General features: G+C 44.5%; 1 protein-coding gene across 1 annotated transcript in view; it reads left to right on the plus strand.

The window, feature by feature from the left end:
* Positions 1-2,433: 2,433 nt before the first annotated feature.
* LOC139756350 (B-cell receptor CD22-like) overlaps positions 2,434-21,910 on the plus strand; it is a 245,926-nt gene continuing 226,449 nt past the window's right edge. Inside the window, exons 1-2 of the mRNA XM_071675716.1 lie at positions 2,434-2,728; positions 9,091-9,975. The gene's annotated coding sequence lies outside the window, so the exon portion shown is untranslated. The remainder of the gene's footprint in view (positions 2,729-9,090; positions 9,976-21,910) is intronic.

The raw sequence follows: 21,910 nt of genomic DNA on the forward strand, positions 1-21,910 counted from the left end.
CCAGCCCGCCGCTCAGGTCTGGGAGGGAGAGATGGAGTCCCTGGTGTAGAGACGCTTTCATTGATGCGCTCAAGTCAATCCAGAGAGACGAAGGCCACAGACGAACTTCTCTCCTCCACCACATACAGTTAGATTTCCCTGCGTCATTTAACCCCACCAGCTTACTGGGGATTTATTAATCGTTAAGCTAATTAGAATATACCATTAGGTGTCTCGATGAACGAATACGAATAACGATAAGGGAGATATTTGAAACTGTGAATGTACGAATGTATACAATCTCCTCCTCCCCCCTCCCCCACATCGTTCAGTGATTATCATACATCGTCAGTATGTAATGAGTCTGGATTTGAATATATAAATAGGAGGTGGGAATACATCAGCTTGCTCTCACATAGCAACTCACTGCTGTACGTTTAGCCGCCTGAATGATATATTCATTTACTACGTCGCGGGGTAAGGCTGTGAGGTTACTATAAAGATGAAATGTTGCCTATAGCTAAAGTGTTCGTTCAAGTCGTACTTGCTTGTGTCTCCTTCGTGAGGAAGAACTCGTCGTTTGACATATTGTGCACATTGCTTTTTACCATGATTTCAGGTCACCGGCTCACACGAGTAACGAGAAGGCCAAGGCAGGTATGTGATTCTTCTGTTACCAAGCTCAGGAGGAATGTATAGAATACTGGGGTAGACTACACACACACACACACACACACACACACACACACACACACACACACACACACACACAGTCTTCGTTGATTGCTGACCATGATTCTCCCATGGGCCTGCCCGTGTTCGAATCCTGGGAGCGGCAGTCGGCCCATTTCCAACCCACCCATCTACCTGTTCGTCCTATCCTCGAGGCTGGTCGATAGACGTCTGGGTAACTGGCTTATACTGGTGTGTGTGTGTGTGTGTGTGTGTGTGTGTGTTTACGTAAGATTAAAGAAATGGTTCATATACACAAGGTTAACGAACGTGTCAACACGAGTGTAAGATTGTCTTCCCGCCACACACACAAATAGAAATCACACACACACACACACAAACACACACACACACACACACACACACACACACACACACACACACACACACACACACACACACACACACACACACGCACGGACGCACCTCAATATCTCTGGCTATTCCACCCGCGTGTAAGGTTGACATTGACTGGTGGAGGGAATATGCTCCATTTTGTCAGGGACTCCGTCGTCGGGGAAGGAAGGCGGGCAGAGCCGACCAGTATACGGATGCCAGGGTACGCTTTGGCGTAGGGCTTCTCCCGCACCGCACGCAAGGCTCACCGACGCTGGACGAGGCTTATGCTGCAGAGCGTCCGTGGAACACCAGCTCTGAATATCTATACCGATGTAGGCAGATGTTTAAGGGGTGCAATAGTATTTGGTACTATACTTGATCGCCGTATCCCGCGTCAGCGAGGTAGCGCTAGGAAGCAGACTAAGAACGGCTCATCCTCACACACACACACACACACACACACACACACACACACACACACACACACACACACACACACACACACACACACACACGTAAACGCCCATACACGCACGTATACATACATATACGTAAACATATCAAAATTTACACATATACATACACAGAGACGGACATATATACACATGTGCATACTTGCTTGCCTTCTTCCATTCCCGGCGCTACCCCGCTCCCCAAGTTTCATTATTTACCGACTGGGAAAACAAAATTAATCAGACTGTGATTATCTCTCATTTCGGGAGACGGCGATTGAAGGACCCATTTGTGATTATCATTTCCTCTAGCGTGCCCCGCTTTCGTGAGGTGGGGTACGAACCGGTGTGCTCATCTTTCGTGAGACGGGATGGATGACTCACGCCTTACGAACGCGCCGCGTCTTAAGCACACGCATTGCTGTTGAGATGGAGGAAGAAAAAAAAAAGATAGTTCTTTTATACCTCCCTCATTTACAGGAAGGGATGATGTAAATGAAGTAAAGGATTATGGCTTTTTTTTCTTTAAACGAAGAATACATTTTGTCAGTGCGTTGAACTCTTGCTAAGGCAATAAGTATCATGTATTTATGACAGACGTACGTATCGTCAGTCTATAGTAATTCGAAAATAAAAAAAAAGAACATTAATTCTGTTCAGTAAGTCGTAAGGATGTTCTTCCTACGCACGGCTCGTTAACGTAGCATCTTGGGCGCAAGGGAAAAAAAGAAAGGTAACACGTCCATCCTCGAAGAAGGGATACCCCTTATGAAAATCCACACACACATACACACACACACACACACGCATGACTCTGCGATCTTGTTTTTTTTTCCCCCCTCCCGCTTACAAAGTTTTGCTTGCGTGTGTGCGTGTGCGCCGCGCGGCCGAGAGAGAACCACTGGCTGAGTCCGGCAGTGTAGCTCGGACTGCGGCCGTGGTTAACGGTGGGACTGGGGTGGGCTCAGTCTGCTCCCAGCCTTGATCGAAGACGCAACGCTCTCTCGCCGCTCTCTCTCTCCCCACTCTCCCCCCCCCGCGCGGCGAACCAGTGCACGCACGAACTTTGACTTTGTGACCTCGCTCTAGTTTTCCTACATATATACATATATTTTTTTTTCTAAACCGGCTGTTCTCCAGTAGCGAACTGGATATTCCCGTATCTCACCAGTGTGGTCTAAAGCTTATATAAATCCACCGCGTTCGGTTGACCGAATCCTTGAGTGGTAACTGGAGAAATCCCATTGTTTGATGTGCATTGTAAGAGTCGGCCTTTTGTATAGGAAGGTTTTATAAGTTTCAGTTGAACCTTTTTTTTTTTCTTTTTCTAGTCGTTTGATGTGTTTCATAGTTGTCCATGCTTAATGAGAAACATTTGAAATAACACACTCGCAAATTATATATATATATATGTATATATATATATATATATATATATATATATATATATATATATATATATATATATATATATATAATATACACACAAGGTGTTTACATTACTTTTTCTTGGTAAGGGCGTCATTTACATAGCATGTGATGTTAGATGTTAACAGGCGATAGCTGAAAAAGAGAAAAAGTTATTAAAACTTAGAGGTGTTATTTCGCTCACATTTAACTGCATTATCATGTTACATAACTTGAATATATTTATTATTGATATTATTAGTGCTCTCAAAGATCATTCAGTGATCCCACACACACACTCACACACACACACACACACACACACACACACACACACACACACACACACAGTATATTGATGCTTTCTTTGATAGGTCTGGTAGATAGATAGATAGATAGACAGATAGATGGAGAGAGAGAGATATACAGTTGTTGGAGGACTCAACTCCATATGCTTATACCGTGAACGAGGAGTCATCTACAGCAAGGCTCTTATCATCGTCAGTGGACAGGGAAAGGAGTACCAACTCACTGAGGGTCTTCTCGCTCCCAGAACGTCGTGTCAGTTCCTTGATGCCGTGTAGAATGCGGCCACAAGACTGCAGGAGCTACGCAGACAAATAAAAAAGAATGTTGAGAGGTTGTATGATGATAGTATGAATATGTTCAGAGAGAGAGAGAGAGAGAGAGAGAGAGAGAGAGAGAGAGAGAGAGAGAGAGAGAGAGACAGACAGACAGACAGACAGACAGACAGTATTTACTTAAGTTTGCTAACGACCGTACTTTGCCTAATGGCACGCGTAGCGCCAACCACACGAAACTGTAGATTGTTGAAGAGCGAGTCGTGTGAGCTGCGTGTTGTCATTTATCATGTATGAGATGGAGAGGTCTTGTGTGTGTGGACTAAATGTCAGCAGCCCTCGTGTGGGCCAGGCAGAGATAGAAGAGAGCTCTAGAATGGGTCAAGGGAGTGAAACTGAAGTGCTGGCGCAGTACCCAGCCGTGGCTGTATCCTCGTATACCTAGGCGATACACACACACACACACACACACACACACACACATATATATATATATATATATATATATATATATATATATATATATATATATATATATATATATATATATAGTTCGTATCTTGGGAGTTGTTCCACAGTCCATCCAGCTGTTCATCCTGTCCTAGGGTCTGGTTGGTACATTGGGTGCCTGGCTTAGTCTTGGGTCTACACGTGATTTTTAATGACGTTAATGAAATGGCCTTTATTAGGGCATTCAAGTTGCCCGTGCCGTCTAGGCGAACATTAGAAAAATGTCCGAGGGGGTCTCACCTCAGACTATCTTTTGTGGGTTTGCGCAGCGCCCAGGAAGCTGGCCGCGTCCACCAGACGGGACCACACGTCATAAAGTGTAGTACGTTGTGGGTATGTGTATGTGGAGTGAGTGTAAGGCAGTTGAGCGTATATATATATATATATATATATATATATATATATATATATATATATATATGTATGTATGTATATGTATTAGTAGTAGTGGTAGTAGTATCATCATCATATACTCGTGGGAACCCTTCTCCAGGAATACCTGCAGCTTCCAGGCTGCGCTACAATAAGTAGGAAAGGATGGATTCCTTTGGGGTAAGAATTTCTTCAGTCAGATTGTACTTAGATATTACCACCTCACCGAAGGTAATCTTCCAATCGCGGCGTAATCAAAAGCAGGCGGTGGAGCCCGGTAGCACTTGTTTGTACATGTATTAGAGTAATGCTTGTAATAGCAATAATGATGATGCTGCTAACGATAAATGTATTTAGAAGACAAGACCAGACTGGTAATGAAAGCGTTAGCTAAAAAGTAGACTTAGATACAGCGAAGGTGGAGAAAAATGACGTTGTTGATGTATGATATACAACGGCGTGGTATGTGAAGTTGTCAGAGCATGACTGGATTCCATAAGGGAGTGAAACACACACACACACACACACACACATACACACACATACCTTTATGCCCCCAAGGTTGCCTTTAGTGGAATATCTGCAGCGCTCAGGAAGCCGGCCACGTCCACCGGGTGAACCATGGGTTATCATAACGTGTGTTCATGTTACGTAATATGTCTCCGTAGGGTGAGTACAGGCTGTTAGAGAGTAGTATGATTACACAGCTACCACGTTCCTTCCTAAGGGGATCCTGCAGCTCTAAGGCCACGCTCCAGTCAGGAGCAGGGAAATGATGGACTCCTTTGGAACGAGAAATCCCTTGATATATATATATATATATATATATATATATATATATATATATGCATTAGGCTTTACTATATCCTCTAAGCTATTTTGGAAGCCGTGCGTAATGAAGATAACATCTGCTATCCAGTATCCCCGGGTGTGTTGTTTAGGTGACGTAATTATTTAGTTTTTCCCCGTTAGCAGCCGTTCCCTGTGTACAAAGTCAGATTCGAATCAAGAGATTTTTCTGCCCGTTCTCATCTGTCGTCAGTAACCCCCTTTCCTTTACTAAGATGTTATGCTGTTTCCGTCTCTCTGTTCTACACGTATCACCTCGGCCAGTGCTCTCGTGAGCTGCACGTATCCCAGCCCCTTTTTAGATCTTGTACCGCGGCAATCGTCTTTGTTGCAGTTTCCCATAGTTTTTTTTTCTCCTCTGGTGAACAACTACACGAGGATTGACCGTTGTGATGCCCCCATTTTTCCTCGTACAGCGAAGCTGTCGAATTCTCTTTCCTTCGTGTTCTCCCTCCGTCCCTAACCTTTTCACTTTCGAGTTGTCGGACCCACAAATCATCGAAAGGAGCTTAAACTAATACCCACTTTATTTTACATTCATTATTTAAACTTTTCCTGCCTGCATGTTTTTCATTTGTGATTCGGGCATATTTTGATTCGCACCGTGGCACCCACTCCCACAAGTTGAAATACTATGTATACATGTATGTATGTATGTACGTATATGTATGTTTGTATATGCCGTTAGCCACAAGGAAAGTGAATCACGAGGGTACGAGGAGCACTTTTGTCGTATTATCGCGAAAGCTCTTGGATCGTCGTGTTATCTTTTTCTTGTGGCTCTCTGCATATTCCCGAATCACGTGTTATTTTGTAATTTATCTGCACACACACACACACACACACACACACACACACACACACACACACACACACACACACAACACACATATTTATTATCCCTGGGCATAGGGGGAGAAAAAATGCTTCCCACGTATCTCCTGCGTGTCTTAGAAGGCGTCTCAGAGGGACGGGAGCAGGGAGGGGGGCTGAAAATTTTCCCCTCCTGTATCAGTTTCCAAAAGAAGATACTTAAGAAAGAACCATCTGCTCCGAACGCTACCTTGCTCACGGGGGAAATCATGAACATGTATAAAAGAAGAAAAAGATGGATTATATATATATATATATATATATATATATATATATATATATATATATATATATATATATATATATATATATATATTTATTTATAATTGTGTTTGAATCAATCTGCTTGATATTCAGTCCTTATCGGCTGCTGCTCTCGTCCACTCGACGTAACCGGATCGATGAACTCGTTGTGTCATCCGTTTCATTATGCACGACTTGGAGCGATTTTCTTAATTCTGTATCGATTCTCGCGTGAATTGCGTCGGCCCGCCTCCCTTTTTCCCCCCTTCGCGGTGGATGGATGGCTGCCGTTGGCGATGTGTCCCACCGGAGCGTTCGACGGGGGCCTGGTTTTATAATCTCAGATCCGCCTCGTGATCCAGTCATAATCCCCCACCTCCTCCCGAGTCTCACCTGAGGACAGCGCTTGGGTGGACCCCGCAGGGAATGCGGTGTGGGTTGACTGTGGGTCATTCTGACAGAGGTCTTCTTCCCGAGTGGTGACACCTCTCCAATCTTCTCCTCCTGACGAGGTGACCGGTTGGATACCGTGGCTCCGTCTGGAGATTTTTTTTTTTCTGATGACGTTCGATGAATGGGAATAGGTAATTTAGCTGTATGGGGATGAGTACTTTTGGCTGTTTGGGAGTAAGGGAATAGGTAGGAATTTTTTTTTGCAGGTTGTACTGGAATCTAATGTTTGTATATGCATGATTGTCTTTGCCTCTATTATTTTTTGATTTCAAGATTGCTAAGTCTACCTCCTCTCTCCTCAACATTTTTCAAGACGAATTTAAGTGTGTATATATATATATATATATATATATATATATATATATATATATATATATATATATAATATACAGGTTATAAGTTCGTATCCATAAGGACATGTGTTGTAATATGTAACACTCTTACAGTGTTGTCAGTGTGGCAGAAGCTGTTTTCTCACAGCAGCTAGAGCAGTGGCGGCAGTATTGACATATCATAAGGGGAATAAGATAACAGTGTCAACCGACATGGGTACAAAACAAAAGTGACCCATCTCTTCCTGAGGGTTTTCACAGAGAGAGAGAGAGAGAGAGAGAGAGAGAGAGAGAGAGAGAGAGAGAGAGAGAGAGATCAAGTAACAAGATCAAATGCACGAATTTCTTATATAGCAACTCGAGGTTGACCCCTGCTTTGAGGAAGCAGCTGTGCCACATTGCTACATATATTCCTATGGCAACGAAATATATATATATATATATATATATATATATATATATATATATATATATATATATATTGAGCCAATGTTTTAGATATTCTCGCTGAACAGCCTAGAAGTAAACCTCTGTATCAGTTGATTGTTGGGTGTTTCTAAGTCTCTTATAGTGTGTGAGAACCGATTATTGTGCGCTTTACTGGTAGATCTCCTTAGGAGTCGTCGACGTGTCGCCTTTTCCGTCATGAAAGCACCCACGGGAATCAGGTCAGGTTAGCAGGTGAGCAGGTCCATTTGGACATCATGGAAGTATCCTTGGTTGGGGGATGGGTGGCAACGTGGGAGGAATTGTCAGGCTGGATTCCTGGAAGACCCCCATCCGACCGGTGAAGTTCTGGTCCTCTGATTGGCTGTTAAAGAGATGGAGTGTACGATCTTTTCCCGAGGGGGTTTTGTAGGTTGATTGTAGTTTCGTACTTCGCGAATGACGAGGACATCTCGAGTGTGAAGACTCACGGTGAGTGTCATACGATTGAATGTATTTTTCTTCTCCTATATTATGGAATCTGTCATTTCTTGCGCTGTATGTTTGGTCCCCATGTTAGGGTTCCATGGACGACCTGAGAACACCTTACTGAAGGTGTTGGTAATGCGTGAGGAGAGGTTGGTGGTGGGGGTTGTGGTGGCTCTTCCATACTTCATGATATGAAAGACTTTACAACTTCCTCCTGGTTCCGTTTTGAGGTTGTGAGTCGTGACGAGATTCGTAGTGTTTATGCTCTTGTAGCAGATTGCAAGTTTGAGTTGTTCTTTTGGTTGTTTGTGCTTTTTTTTTTTATGCAGACGAGACTACGGAGTATCCTTTCGTCTCTATTTAGTAAGCTAATGATATCTGGTTTTGATATAAAGTCTTATCTCGCCCCTTTGGATGTGTTTGAAGCACCACAATCTTTCATGCATTTTGTTCAGGAAGAGACAATCCTGCTTGTGTGCTCTTGTGTTTGCGAATCTGTTTTTGATGTGGATCTGCTTGATGGTTTCGTTGTGAAGGAAGTCTTTGTGAGCGGAACGTCTCACACGCTCAGTGTGCTTGTGTACCCCACACACCAAACTGGTGATCCTTCAGTGTTGGTCATTTTGCCGTCAACCAGTCACCGTGTCTGCAACAGTTTGTCTAGTGTCTCCCATACATTCGATCCAGGCCATCTGACGACACGCTTTTAATGTAACCGTTAGTTAAATGCTAACCTTTCATAAGTATTAGCTATTCACTTCAGACCAAATCTATCCATTTGACAAGTTTTCAAGAGCCTTTGACATACACATCGTCATCGGCTTAAAGAATGATCTTTCCCTAGCCTACATCAGGCTGGGTATTTTAAGAAATGTAACTCAGACCACAATACAGTCAGATTCTCTTTTAACAACACTTGTTTTCCACATCTCAGGCGACTCTTACAATCCAACTGGCACATCAGTATGTCTCAACATGTCCTTTTTTTTTTTAAAGAAAAAAAAAACGCTTCTTTTTCGAACCTCTTATTAATTTCTTCCCCTTTTCTTCCAGGCTTAGATACTCCTTTTTTTTTTTTTCCTCTTCCGTAGTTGATTTTGTAGTAGCAACGTATGACACCTGTTGGTTTTGATTTCGTTCCTGGCCTGGGTTCACTCCGGCAAAGTCCGCTGCGCCGGAACGTGATGCGAAAAGTGCGACGCTTGATTGAACCCGTGATATAAGTGAGCCGACCACAGGGGGAGCCTCTCTTGAGACATTGGTGAGGCAGGACGACAGTGTTTTAGTGCTCTCAGAAACAAGAGACAATCTCGAGGAGTTTCGCATGAACGGCTTCGGATCCCAGTGGAACCTCCTCGAATGCGTTTGAGAACCAACCCCCTCCTTCCCTCCCTCTGAACACCGCTTCGTAACATCGGACGTCCCTTACAGGAGGAGCTTCTCAGAAGTAAAGTAGATATCTGAGGGACAGAATTGGAAAAGAGCTACAAGTTTGTTAGAAAGGAATTTGGGTTCAGCTTACCCCCCAGGAACAGCTTCGACTCACCACCGAAGCTCCAATACGTCGAACTTCTCACTCGCATGCAATTTGGAATATCGGAATTCGAATTTGCGACATTGACAGTTCGTATTACCCGAGGCAAGACGTTTTACCTCCCGTGGCAAAGATGGTAGTATTAAACTTCCAGGCTGTAACAGTGACAGTTTGAAAACCTCCCTCTCTCTCTCTTGGCGTGACGGTGATAAAAGTTGGAAGAAACTGTGACGCTTCGCAACCCACTCATTCCCTCCCTTCCTCTCTCTATCTCTTTCTCTCTCTCTCTCTCTGGTGTTACCGAACCGTACCAAAGCCCAGGGAGCGAACCGCACGAATCTCCTCCCTTCACCGAACCAGGATCGGCCAGCGACGGTAGAAACTGCCCAGCACCGCCCTAGAAGGTAAGGACGATAATTTTGAAGTTTATGGTGTATTCTAACTTTTATGGTAGTAATTTTCCTGATTAGCTATATGACCTTTTTTTCTTCTCCTGCGGAGGAAATATATTAACGTTATTGGGTGATAAAGTTCGGAGCTCTATATTAGCCCAGGGTTCGGTAGTATAGTCTTCTTCAGACCATCTGTGAAACACACACACACACACACACACACACACGTATCTGTCTATCTATCTATCTGTCTATCTATCTATCTAGTTATCTTTCTCTCAATGCCAGACAGATGGGTTGATGATTACTATATTCATCACACATTTGAAAGATTAGACATTGTTTTCACTTTTACCTAAGATATGTATCATTAGTATTTATTTTTGATGTTGTGCATTCATATTGGCGAAAAAAAAAAAAATGTAAGCCAGCAGGATAGAAAATGATGAAGTGTTCGATCTATGCGGCATCTGTATTACAAAGTGTACAGTACTAGTCAAATATACTAACCCAACAAGTAGAAAAACCAGCCATGTTAACGTAACATTACTGTACCGGTCGGATGAATTTGATAACTCAGTATGTCCTGTACCATTCAGAGATATTTTCATACATGACACTCGTCTTGTGTTGAAAATATATATATATATATATATATATATATATATATATATATATATATATATATATATATATATGTTTCCTTGTTACATAGACTTTAATCATGTTTTGCAGAGGATGATATAGTTTTTTGTATTTTTGGATTTCTTTTCTTTAATGGAATTAAGTCTTTTCACCACTTCTGTTTTTATTTTTGTTTCTTTTTAAGGGGGGGGAGGCGATCGACCTGAGCTTTGGTAGGCTTCTATCTTGACCCACTACACTCAAACACCATTTTTTTTTCTTCATATATATATATATATATATATATATATATATATATATATATATATATATATATATATATATATATATATATAGAATTTGCTTTGGTAGTTCGATGTATAGACATAGCACACACAATACTTACCTCTTCTGGTTCGCCATTGTTTTAGTGAAACTTTAAATATCTCATAGTTTCTCCTCTGTTGTAATTATCTTTTATGTATTGTGTGGGGAGAGAGTTGTACACGCGTGGGTTTCCTCCCCAGTTCTCAGTCTTTGATTTATAATGTCAGCAACTAATTGAGGAATTCCAAATTATTTCGTCATGACTTGATGTCGCCTTCGTTTGTTCGTTTTCGTCAGGTAGGGTCAAAGGTCATGAGGCACCTAGCGCGTGAACGAAGGCTGGGTGTAGTAGGTCTTTGATTATGTCTGTTATTCTCGTGGGGTATGATGTATTGGTTTGTGTGATTGTGTATGGGGAGGGTGATACTTGAGTGGGTAACTGCCAGCGTGGTAGAGGGCCCACGGAAATGGGAGGAGGGATCTGGACTCTACCATAGAAAAGAAGACGTGATGTTGAGATGGTTTCTTGAACACAGAAGGTGCTCTGAAACACCAGATGGTTTCTTGAACACAGAAGGTGCTCTTAAACACCAGATGGTTTCTTGAACACAGATGATGTTCTAAAACACCAGATGGTTTCTTGAACACTGAAGGTGTTTTATGACACCAGATGGTTTCTTGAACACAGAAGGTGCTCTAAAACACCAGATGGTTTCTTGAACACAGAAGGTGCTCTGAAACACCAGATGGTTTCTTGAACACAGAAGGTGCTCTAAAACACTTGAGAATGTGGTAGAAATACTAATTATAGGTATTGGTGATCGGTCCTGACACGAGAAAGGTTATATATATATATATATATATGTATATATATATATATATATATATATATATATATATATATATATATATATATATATATATATATATATACACACACACACACACACACACACACACACACACACACACACACCGCCTTTAATAGATTTCAACTGAATGGCTTACGAACGTCAGTGGGAAAATGTACTTCGAAGTTCAGTTGAACGCTAGTGTGGTATTGATCTCATACTTTCCCCTCGCCATGATGCAGTTGTGTTTCATCGCCTTGAATGATGCCTGTATTCTGAGTAGCAGACGGTCATATGAAATAAGTTTTCACGCCTTCATTGGTGACTTCTTCTCCCCGCCCCCCCCTCACTTCTATAGATCTAAGGATTGTCATTTGCTATACATCTGTGGGCTATCCATTGCTACAGATGTGTGGACTGTGTGCTTAGCATCTCCCCCACTCTCTTCAGGTATCTCCCCCACTCTCTTCAGGTATCTCCCCCACTCTCTTCAGGTATCTCCCCCACTCTCTTCAGGTATCTCCCCCACTCTCTTCAGGTATCTCCCCCACTCTCTTCAGGTATCTCCCCCACTCTCTTCAGGTATCTCCCCCACTCTCTTCAGGTATCTCCCCCACTCTCTTCAGGTATCTCCCCCACTCTCTTCAGGTATCTCCCCCACTCTCTTCAGGTATCTCCCCCACTCTCTTCAGGTATCTCCCCCACTCTCTTCAGGTATCTCCCCCACTCTCTTCAGGTATCTCCCCCACTCTCTTCAGGTATCTCCCCCACTCTCTTCAGGTATCTCCCCCACTCTCTTCAGGTATCTCCCCCACTCTCTTCAGGTATCTCCCCCACTCTCTTCAGGTATCTCCCCCACTCTCTTCAGGTATCTCCCCCACTCTCTTCAGGTATCTCCCCCACTCTCTTCAGGTATCTCCCCCACTCTCTTCAGGTATCTCCCCCACTCTCTTCAGGTATCTCCCCCACTCTCTTCAGGTATCTCCCCCACTCTCTTCAGGTATCTCCCCCACTCTCTTCAGGTATCTCCCCCACTCTCTTCAGGTATCTCCCCCACTCTCTTCAGGTATCTCCCCCACTCTCTTCAGGTATCTCCCCCACTCTCTTCAGGTATCTCCCCCACTCTCTTCAGGTATCTCCCCCACTCTCTTCAGGTATCTCCCCCACTCTCTTCAGGTATCTCCCCCACTCTCTTCAGGTATCTCCCCCACTCTCTTCAGGTATCTCCCCCACTCTCTTCAGGTATCTCCCCCACTCTCTTCAGGTATCTCCCCCACTCTCTTCAGGTATCTCCCCCACTCTCTTCAGGTATCTCCCCCACTCTCTTCAGGTATCTCCCCCACTCTCTTCAGGTATCTCCCCCACTCTCTTCAGGTATCTCCCCCACTCTCTTCAGGTATCTCCCCCACTCTCTTCAGGTATCTCCCCCACTCTCTTCAGGTATCTCCCCCACTCTCTTCAGGTATCTCCCCCACTCTCTTCAGGTATCTCCCCCACTCTCTTCAGGTATCTCCCCCACTCTCTTCAGGTATCTCCCCCACTCTCTTCAGGTATCTCCCCCACTCTCTTCAGGTATCTCCCCCACTCTCTTCAGGTATCTCCCCCACTCTCTTCAGGTATCTCCCCCACTCTCTTCAGGTATCTCCCCCACTCTCTTCAGGTATCTCCCCCACTCTCTTCAGGTATCTCCCCCACTCTCTTCAGGTATCTCCCCCACTCTCTTCAGGTATCTCCCCCACTCTCTTCAGGTATCTCCCCCACTCTCTTCAGGTATCTCCCCCACTCTCTTCAGGTATCTCCCCCACTCTCTTCAGGTATCTCCCCCACTCTCTTCAGGTATCTCCCCCACTCTCTTCAGGTATCTCCCCCACTCTCTTCAGGTATCTCCCCCACTCTCTTCAGGTATCTCCCCCACTCTCTTCAGGTATCTCCCCCACTCTCTTCAGGTATCTCCCCCACTCTCTTCAGGTATCTCCCCCACTCTCTTCAGGTATCTCCCCCACTCTCTTCAGGTATCTCCCCCACTCTCTTCAGGTATCTCCCCCACTCTCTTCAGGTATCTCCCCCACTCTCTTCAGGTATCTCCCCCACTCTCTTCAGGTATCTCCCCCACTCTCTTCAGGTATCTCCCCCACTCTCTTCAGGTATCTCCCCCACTCTCTTCAGGTATCTCCCCCACTCTCTTCAGGTATCTCCCCCACTCTCTTCAGGTATCTCCCCCACTCTCTTCAGGTATCTCCCCCACTCTCTTCAGGTATCTCCCCCACTCTCTTCAGGTATCTCCCCCACTCTCTTCAGGTATCTCCCCCACTCTCTTCAGGTATCTCCCCCACTCTCTTCAGGTATCTCCCCCACTCTCTTCAGGTATCTCCCCCACTCTCTTCAGGTATCTCCCCCACTCTCTTCAGGTATCTCCCCCACTCTCTTCAGGTATCTCCCCCACTCTCTTCAGGTATCTCCCCCACTCTCTTCAGGTATCTCCCCCACTCTCTTCAGGTATCTCCCCCACTCTCTTCAGGTATCTCCCCCACTCTCTTCAGGTATCTCCCCCACTCTCTTCAGGTATCTCCCCCACTCTCTTCAGGTATCTCCCCCACTCTCTTCAGGTATCTCCCCCACTCTCTTCAGGTATCTCCCCCACTCTCTTCAGGTATCTCCCCCACTCTCTTCAGGTATCTCCCCCACTCTCTTCAGGTATCTCCCCCACTCTCTTCAGGTATCTCCCCCACTCTCTTCAGGTATCTCCCCCACTCTCTTCAGGTATCTCCCCCACTCTCTTCAGGTATCTCCCCCACTCTCTTCAGGTATCTCCCCCACTCTCTTCAGGTATCTCCCCCACTCTCTTCAGGTATCTCCCCCACTCTCTTCAGGTATCTCCCCCACTCTCTTCAGGTATCTCCCCCACTCTCTTCAGGTATCTCCCCCACTCTCTTCAGGTATCTCCCCCACTCTCTTCAGGTATCTCCCCCACTCTCTTCAGGTATCTCCCCCACTCTCTTCAGGTATCTCCCCCACTCTCTTCAGGTATCTCCCCCACTCTCTTCAGGTATCTCCCCCACTCTCTTCAGGTATCTCCCCCACTCTCTTCAGGTATCTCCCCCACTCTCTTCAGGTATCTCCCCCACTCTCTTCAGGTATCTCCCCCACTCTCTTCAGGTATCTCCCCCACTCTCTTCAGGTATCTCCCCCACTCTCTTCAGGTATCTCCCCCACTCTCTTCAGGTATCTCCCCCACTCTCTTCAGGTATCTCCCCCACTCTCTTCAGGTATCTCCCCCACTCTCTTCAGGTATCTCCCCCACTCTCTTCAGGTATCTCCCCCACTCTCTTCAGGTATCTCCCCCACTCTCTTCAGGTATCTCCCCCACTCTCTTCAGGTATCTCCCCCACTCTCTTCAGGTATCTCCCCCACTCTCTTCAGGTATCTCCCCCACTCTCTTCAGGTATCTCCCCCACTCTCTTCAGGTATCTCCCCCACTCTCTTCAGGTATCTCCCCCACTCTCTTCAGGTATCTCCCCCACTCTCTTCAGGTATCTCCCCCACTCTCTTCAGGTATCTCCCCCACTCTCTTCAGGTATCTCCCCCACTCTCTTCAGGTATCTCCCCCACTCTCTTCAGGTATCTCCCCCACTCTCTTCAGGTATCTCCCCCACTCTCTTCAGGTATCTCCCCCACTCTCTTCAGGTATCTCCCCCACTCTCTTCAGGTATCTCCCCCACTCTCTTCAGGTATCTCCCCCACTCTCTTCAGGTATCTCCCCCACTCTCTTCAGGTATCTCCCCCACTCTCTTCAGGTATCTCCCCCACTCTCTTCAGGTATCTCCCCCACTCTCTTCAGGTATCTCCCCCACTCTCTTCAGGTATCTCCCCCACTCTCTTCAGGTATCTCCCCCACTCTCTTCAGGTATCTCCCCCACTCTCTTCAGGTATCTCCCCCACTCTCTTCAGGTATCTCCCCCACTCTCTTCAGGTATCTCCCCCACTCTCTTCAGGTATCTCCCCCACTCTCTTCAGGTATCTCCCCCACTCTCTTCAGGTATCTCCCCCACTCTCTTCAGGTATCTCCCCCACTCTCTTCAGGTATCTCCCCCACTCTTCAGGTATCTCCCCCACTCTCTTCAGGTATCTCCCCCACTCTCTTCAGGTGTCTCCCCACTGTTTTTTCCCCATGACTCTTCCCACAACATAGTCTCCCACAACACCCTTCCCTCATTCTATCACCACTTCCCATACCTAACCACTACCATCGTCCACACCACCACCACCACCATTCCTACCTCCATCACCACCACCACCACCATTCCTACCTCCATCACCACCACCACCACCATTCCTACCTCCATCACCACCACCACCACCATTCCTACCTCCATCACCACCACCACCACCACCATTCCTACCTCCATCACCACCACCACCACCATTCCTACCTCCATCACCACCACCACCACCATTCCTACCTCCATCACCACCACCACCACCAATCCTACCTCCATCACCACCACCACCACCATTCCTACCTCCATCACCACCACACCAAAGCTCCCAAGCTCACCGTCACCACTCTTGTCATCTTTTGACTCCAGTGTCTTCACCACCTGTACACCATACTCGTCTCCAACATCACATTCAGACCTCCTCAAAGCCACCATCGCCAGACTCACCACACCAACATCACCATCACCAGACTCCTCACAACCACCATCACCATCTCCATACACATCACAACCATCATCACCATACACATCACACCCGTAATGATAGTGAATGAAGTGTCAACTTTCACCATTCCGGCTGGCTCCCTCACCATCCCTGACGGAACCTTCACCCCCAACCATATCATCAACCACCACCATCACCATCTTTTCCATCACCAACAAACCCCGCCACCATTTCACCACCAAAAACCACAAATCACCACCTCCACAATCACCAACACAGCCACTTTAGTCACCAGTTACATTGAGTGTAATTCTCCCTTCACACACACACACACACACACACACACACACACACAGGCGTGAAATATACAAACCAATAGCTGCCAAAACTTAAATTACCTCAGTCGAGATATAAGCAGATATACAGTTGTAATCCATTGGCTTCTTAAATCTAAATATGCATTTTCATTATCCGAGTACATAATTTAACCAATATTCTTGAAGCAGCGGACCACAGTGTGTGTGTGTGTGTGTGTGTGTGTGTGTGTGTGTGTGTGTGTGTGTGTGTGTGCGCCACAGTTTAAGATTTGATCTAATAATACAGTAGTATATCGACTGTGCTATGAGTGAGATTTTACACAGTTTAAGAATCAACACGTCATTAGGCGTGGGGTTGCCTACGTCTCTCGCATATTGTTGTGTGTATGTCTGTCTCTGTGGTTACGACTTGTCATTAGTATTTATATGTTACTGGGAGGGAGTATTGCGCTCGTGTTGCCCCGTCTCTCAACCTTGTATATATACATGAAACGTTTCTTTACTCTTATTTGTATACACACACACACACACACACACACACACACACACACACACACACACACACACACACACAGCAGTCTAAGCCAGGTACCCACGTATCTGCTGGACGTCAGGGGAAGGTTGTACGGCTGGGTTGGATGTCGGCCGAATGCCGCGCCCATGATTCGAGCTCAGACGGGCCGTGCGTGACTCATGGTCAGTAACGCTAACCACCACACCACGGAAATCCATGTCACTGTGTGTATGTGTTTCTGTATCCGTCTCTGTGGCTATCTGTCTGTTTATTTCTTTGTCTTTCCGAGATTTTTATTGAAAAAGTTCTTCTCTCTCTCTCTCTCTCTCTCTCTCTCTCTCTCTCTCTCTCTCTCTCTCTCTCTCTCTCTCTCTCTCTCTCTCGTTTAGTTATCTGTGCGTTTCTCTGCATGTATATTTGTACCTCCATGTCATCCCATGTGATTGCCTGTATCTGATTTCTCTCTCTCTCTTTGATAGTCTATGTCTTTACATGCCTATGCCTGATTATCTCTGTGTCTCTGTCTGCCATGCCATGCCCTCTGTATATCTGTTTTTGTTTATCTATTTGTACACCTGTTTGCCTGTGTCTTCAGCAAACATGAAGCCAGCGCAGCCTGTATAACCCCTTTCCTCGTCATTCATTCTTCATACTCATTCACTCCCTCTGTTACACATTCTTTCCCTTATACACATACACAGATATACTCAGGTCTCCCTCATGCGCACATTCTAATACATTTTAGTTCCTCATGCTATGACTGTAACAAACACAGTCCCTCATACACTCACTTTGACATACTCACTCTCATACACTAACACTCTTATTCCCTTATACACTCACTCTAACACACTCAGTCCCGTATATACTTACTGAGACCCACACGGATCCTCGTACACTCACACTGACACACTCAGACCCTCATACCCTCACTCTTAGCTCACTCAGGCATTTTATACACCCACTGTTACACATACAGTCTTTCATGCATATTCTCAAATACACCCACTCCCTCATACACCCACTCACAGACTCTGCCTCACCCTCGCTCCCCTCCACTCGTGGTTTTGTTTTCCAGTGAGAGGAGAAAAAGGTTTAATCCCCTGGTAAAAAAAAAAAAAGATAAAAAAGGGGGGAACTTACATAATCCAGTAATGGTTTTTAGGAAGATTTCTCTCCAGGCTTTTGTACGACTGGTTCTTTTCCCTGGGATTTTCTGGCTATAGCAGCAATGGGACGGCTGGAGGCGTGTGGGTTATTAGCTAGCGAAGGCCTTTATAAACAGCGGGTGTGATACTCCACTTGGTCACCTTGTGCTTCTTCTCATGTAGCACTGAGGGACTAGGTGCTTCGTTGGCTGGAGATGAAGATGTTTGTGTGATGAGAAGGATTCTGTATTTCGTAACACACACACACACACACACACACACACACACACACACACACACACACACACACACACACACACACACACACACACATGTATGCTAATACGACAGTAAACAGGTAGAAGATATCTAGGAGATCTGCGCATCTCGATCCAAATGCTAGTACCTCCTCCTTCAGGAGACAGACAGGCTATCAGACATAACAGAGACCAAGTCGTTGGGAAGGTCAGGTGAGGTTAGCTATGACGTGTTGTATGCATTCAGGCGGGATGGTCACCCAGGGTCATATGTTCCCAGTGGCACTTTGACTGAGAGGATCAGGAGTTCATTGCTTGTGGGAGTTATTTGATATTTTTTCCCACCAAAAAAACAACGGTAAGCTTTGGGGGGAAAAATTAAAGCTGCTTCAGGTATATTTTGGAAAGCCCTAAGGATGCGTAGCTCACAGCATCTGGAACAGATAATTGTATAGTAAAATGCCATCTGAAGGAGTTGGGATATCTAGGTCGTTTTTTTCTGGAAAGCATTTTGATGTGTCCAAATTTATCATAATGCTAAAAGCCATAATAGTGGATAATGAAAAATCTAACAGTTATAAATGGTTGACAGATATCATTTAACGTAACAAGGCCACATAATCCTTTGATGAAAGACCTCAAAACAGATGATGATAACGGAATTATATTCAAAATGATACTTCAGAGTATATACCAACCATCCTGCAGTATATAACATGTTTCTCTCTCTCTCTCTCTCTCTCTCTCTCTCTCTGTATATATATATATATATATATATATATATATATATATATATATATATATATATATATATGTATATATATGTATATATATATATATATATATATATATATATATATATATATATATATATATATATTATATCTGGTCGCAACTTTAGCACCTGAGTCTATGGACATAAAAGAGAGAGAGCAGTTAGATATGATTGCGAAAACTCATCGATTTCTTTTTCTTAATGATATACGAAGTGAAGACCTGTCTGTACGAGTCTGGAGTGGAGCAAACGCCCCCAGTGATTCCGCAAATGATAGTGATCGACGGTACAACAGAAAAACCCGTGGGTAGGGTCGGGTCTCCAGTCACTGCCAGCACATTGGCTATTAGTCTGCCTCGAGGCCAGTAGGCTCTTAAACCCCCCATGACGTAGGCCTGCCACTAAGAGGATTATCTCAGGTACACACATCTAGCCCCAGCCTATATAAGAGGTCACATGACGTGATCTGACCTTCTCAGCTACTCTTGCTGTATTAGGTCTTCTGTCAGTATGCTGAGGAGGGACCAGAGTAATTACTACAACTTGCAGATGTCATTTCGTATTCCTCCTTAGCTCTATCCTTCTACAGTCTTGTCATTTTAAAGTTCAACGTCTTTTTTTAGTTTCAGTCGTGATTATTGTTTCCATTTTCTCGTCTTGCTTGGCGTATATATATATCCCTCCCGTGCCGTCCCATTCCCTTCATTCCTCACCGGCTGTTCCCTTCGGGTTCTGAAATAGCAGCAGGAGACGATCAGGATCAGCCGAGGTCGTCACATTTGCCTTGAAATAACCAGATAAACGGTTCATACGGTTCATAAAGAGATTCGAATCTGCGTTTGGGTACCAAAGAGAGAACGCGTATTGATCCATGGAGGACTCGGCTATTTTCTTTCTCTCGCTCTCTGTCTCTCCTTCTCTCTTATTTGACTTATAGAAGGACGTTACCAAAGCAAGATGTCATGTAAGAATCCGTTTCACTGTATTCTAAGTTTGGTTTTTTAACGAATCACGCGAACCCACCAGGGGTCCCCGAATCCTGGACAGAGCAGTCGGCTCACAGCCAAACCCAGATGTTCATCCTTCGCTCTGGGCTGGTCGATAATTGGGTGTTACTGTCCAAACGCATTGTATAGAGGTCGTGCACCTTTAAGGCGACATCGCATGCACGATGAAGAACTTTAGAGCGAGATGTCTTGTTGAGACTGTACTAATTTCTGTCCATTGACAATGTTGTAAGCTTTACGAAGGTAAATAATCGCTCGGTATATATATATATATATATATATATATATATATATATATATATATATATATATATATATATATATATATGTGTGTGTGTGTGTGTGTGTGTGTGTGTGTGTTCGTATTCCTGTCTTTCTGGGTTTAAAAGGGCGGTTGAAGACTTCTGTACAGATGCAGATATTCTGTTCTGGGTGAGCCATTATTCCAGTTGTTTAATGTAGCGTTTGCGTGTTTTGACGTTGCTGCTGTGGTGTTAGGGGTGTTGTGTCATGTGATTGTGAGAGGTCTTCTTCATACGAAAAGACCTTTATGTTGAAGTTTGCTTGAGGAAATGAAAGGTCGTGTGAAGAAGAGAGTTTGATAAGTAATCGCTCCTTGGGAACTCCATCTTAGAATTTTACCGTTGAAGAGACGAAGACATTGTGAGTGTCTCTGTCATGGCTGCCAGGTTATGAATATGACCAACCACCCCCTCCTCCCCTTTTTCTTTTGTCATTGTTGGGGTGGGTGGTGTCAAGTGTGTATTGCAAGAGGATGCGTCGGGGTACATTGTCAGTGCTTTGTTGATGTGTGTTGACACTAGTATTGTGCGGGACGGGGGTGGTGGTTGCTTGAATGAGCCTTGGGTATTTTGTGCGAGGTCAGTGTGTGGTGTGTGGTTGGGTGTTTGGGTCTCAAGCCACGACGTGTGGGTGAGATGGGGGTCTTTTGTTTGCTTTTGTTAGGATAATTTCTTCACATGGTTTGGATACTGAGGATATATATATATATATATATATATATATATATATATATATATATATATATATATGTATATGTGTGTGTGTGTGTGTGTGTGTGTGTGAGAGAGAGAGAGAGAGAGAGAGAGAGAGAGAGAGAGAGAGAGAGAATAAATCTCTGTGAATCTAAATGGGCTTATAAAATATTTTCATCAGAAAAGCGTTTCGAGTAAACAGTCATGATTGAATCATCAATTTATTCTATTTTTGTATCATCTAATCCATTAACAACTTGGAATCCATCGGGATGCATAATTGTGTATTATCTTTACGTAGGGACTCATTTGCATGTTTAATAAGTTAAAAACGTAAATTGTCTAACATTTTAAGTAGGTCATTATCCTTGACATAATGCATTAGGGTTTGAAATACAGAATCATTTACGTTTTTTTTTTTTTTTTCATACGTTTCTATGAATTTTGCTTTTTTGCCAAAGGAATTGCAT

This window comes from Panulirus ornatus, chromosome 21 (genome assembly GCF_036320965.1).
Source record: "Panulirus ornatus isolate Po-2019 chromosome 21, ASM3632096v1, whole genome shotgun sequence".
In the NCBI taxonomy this organism is placed as follows: domain Eukaryota; kingdom Metazoa; phylum Arthropoda; class Malacostraca; order Decapoda; family Palinuridae; genus Panulirus; species Panulirus ornatus.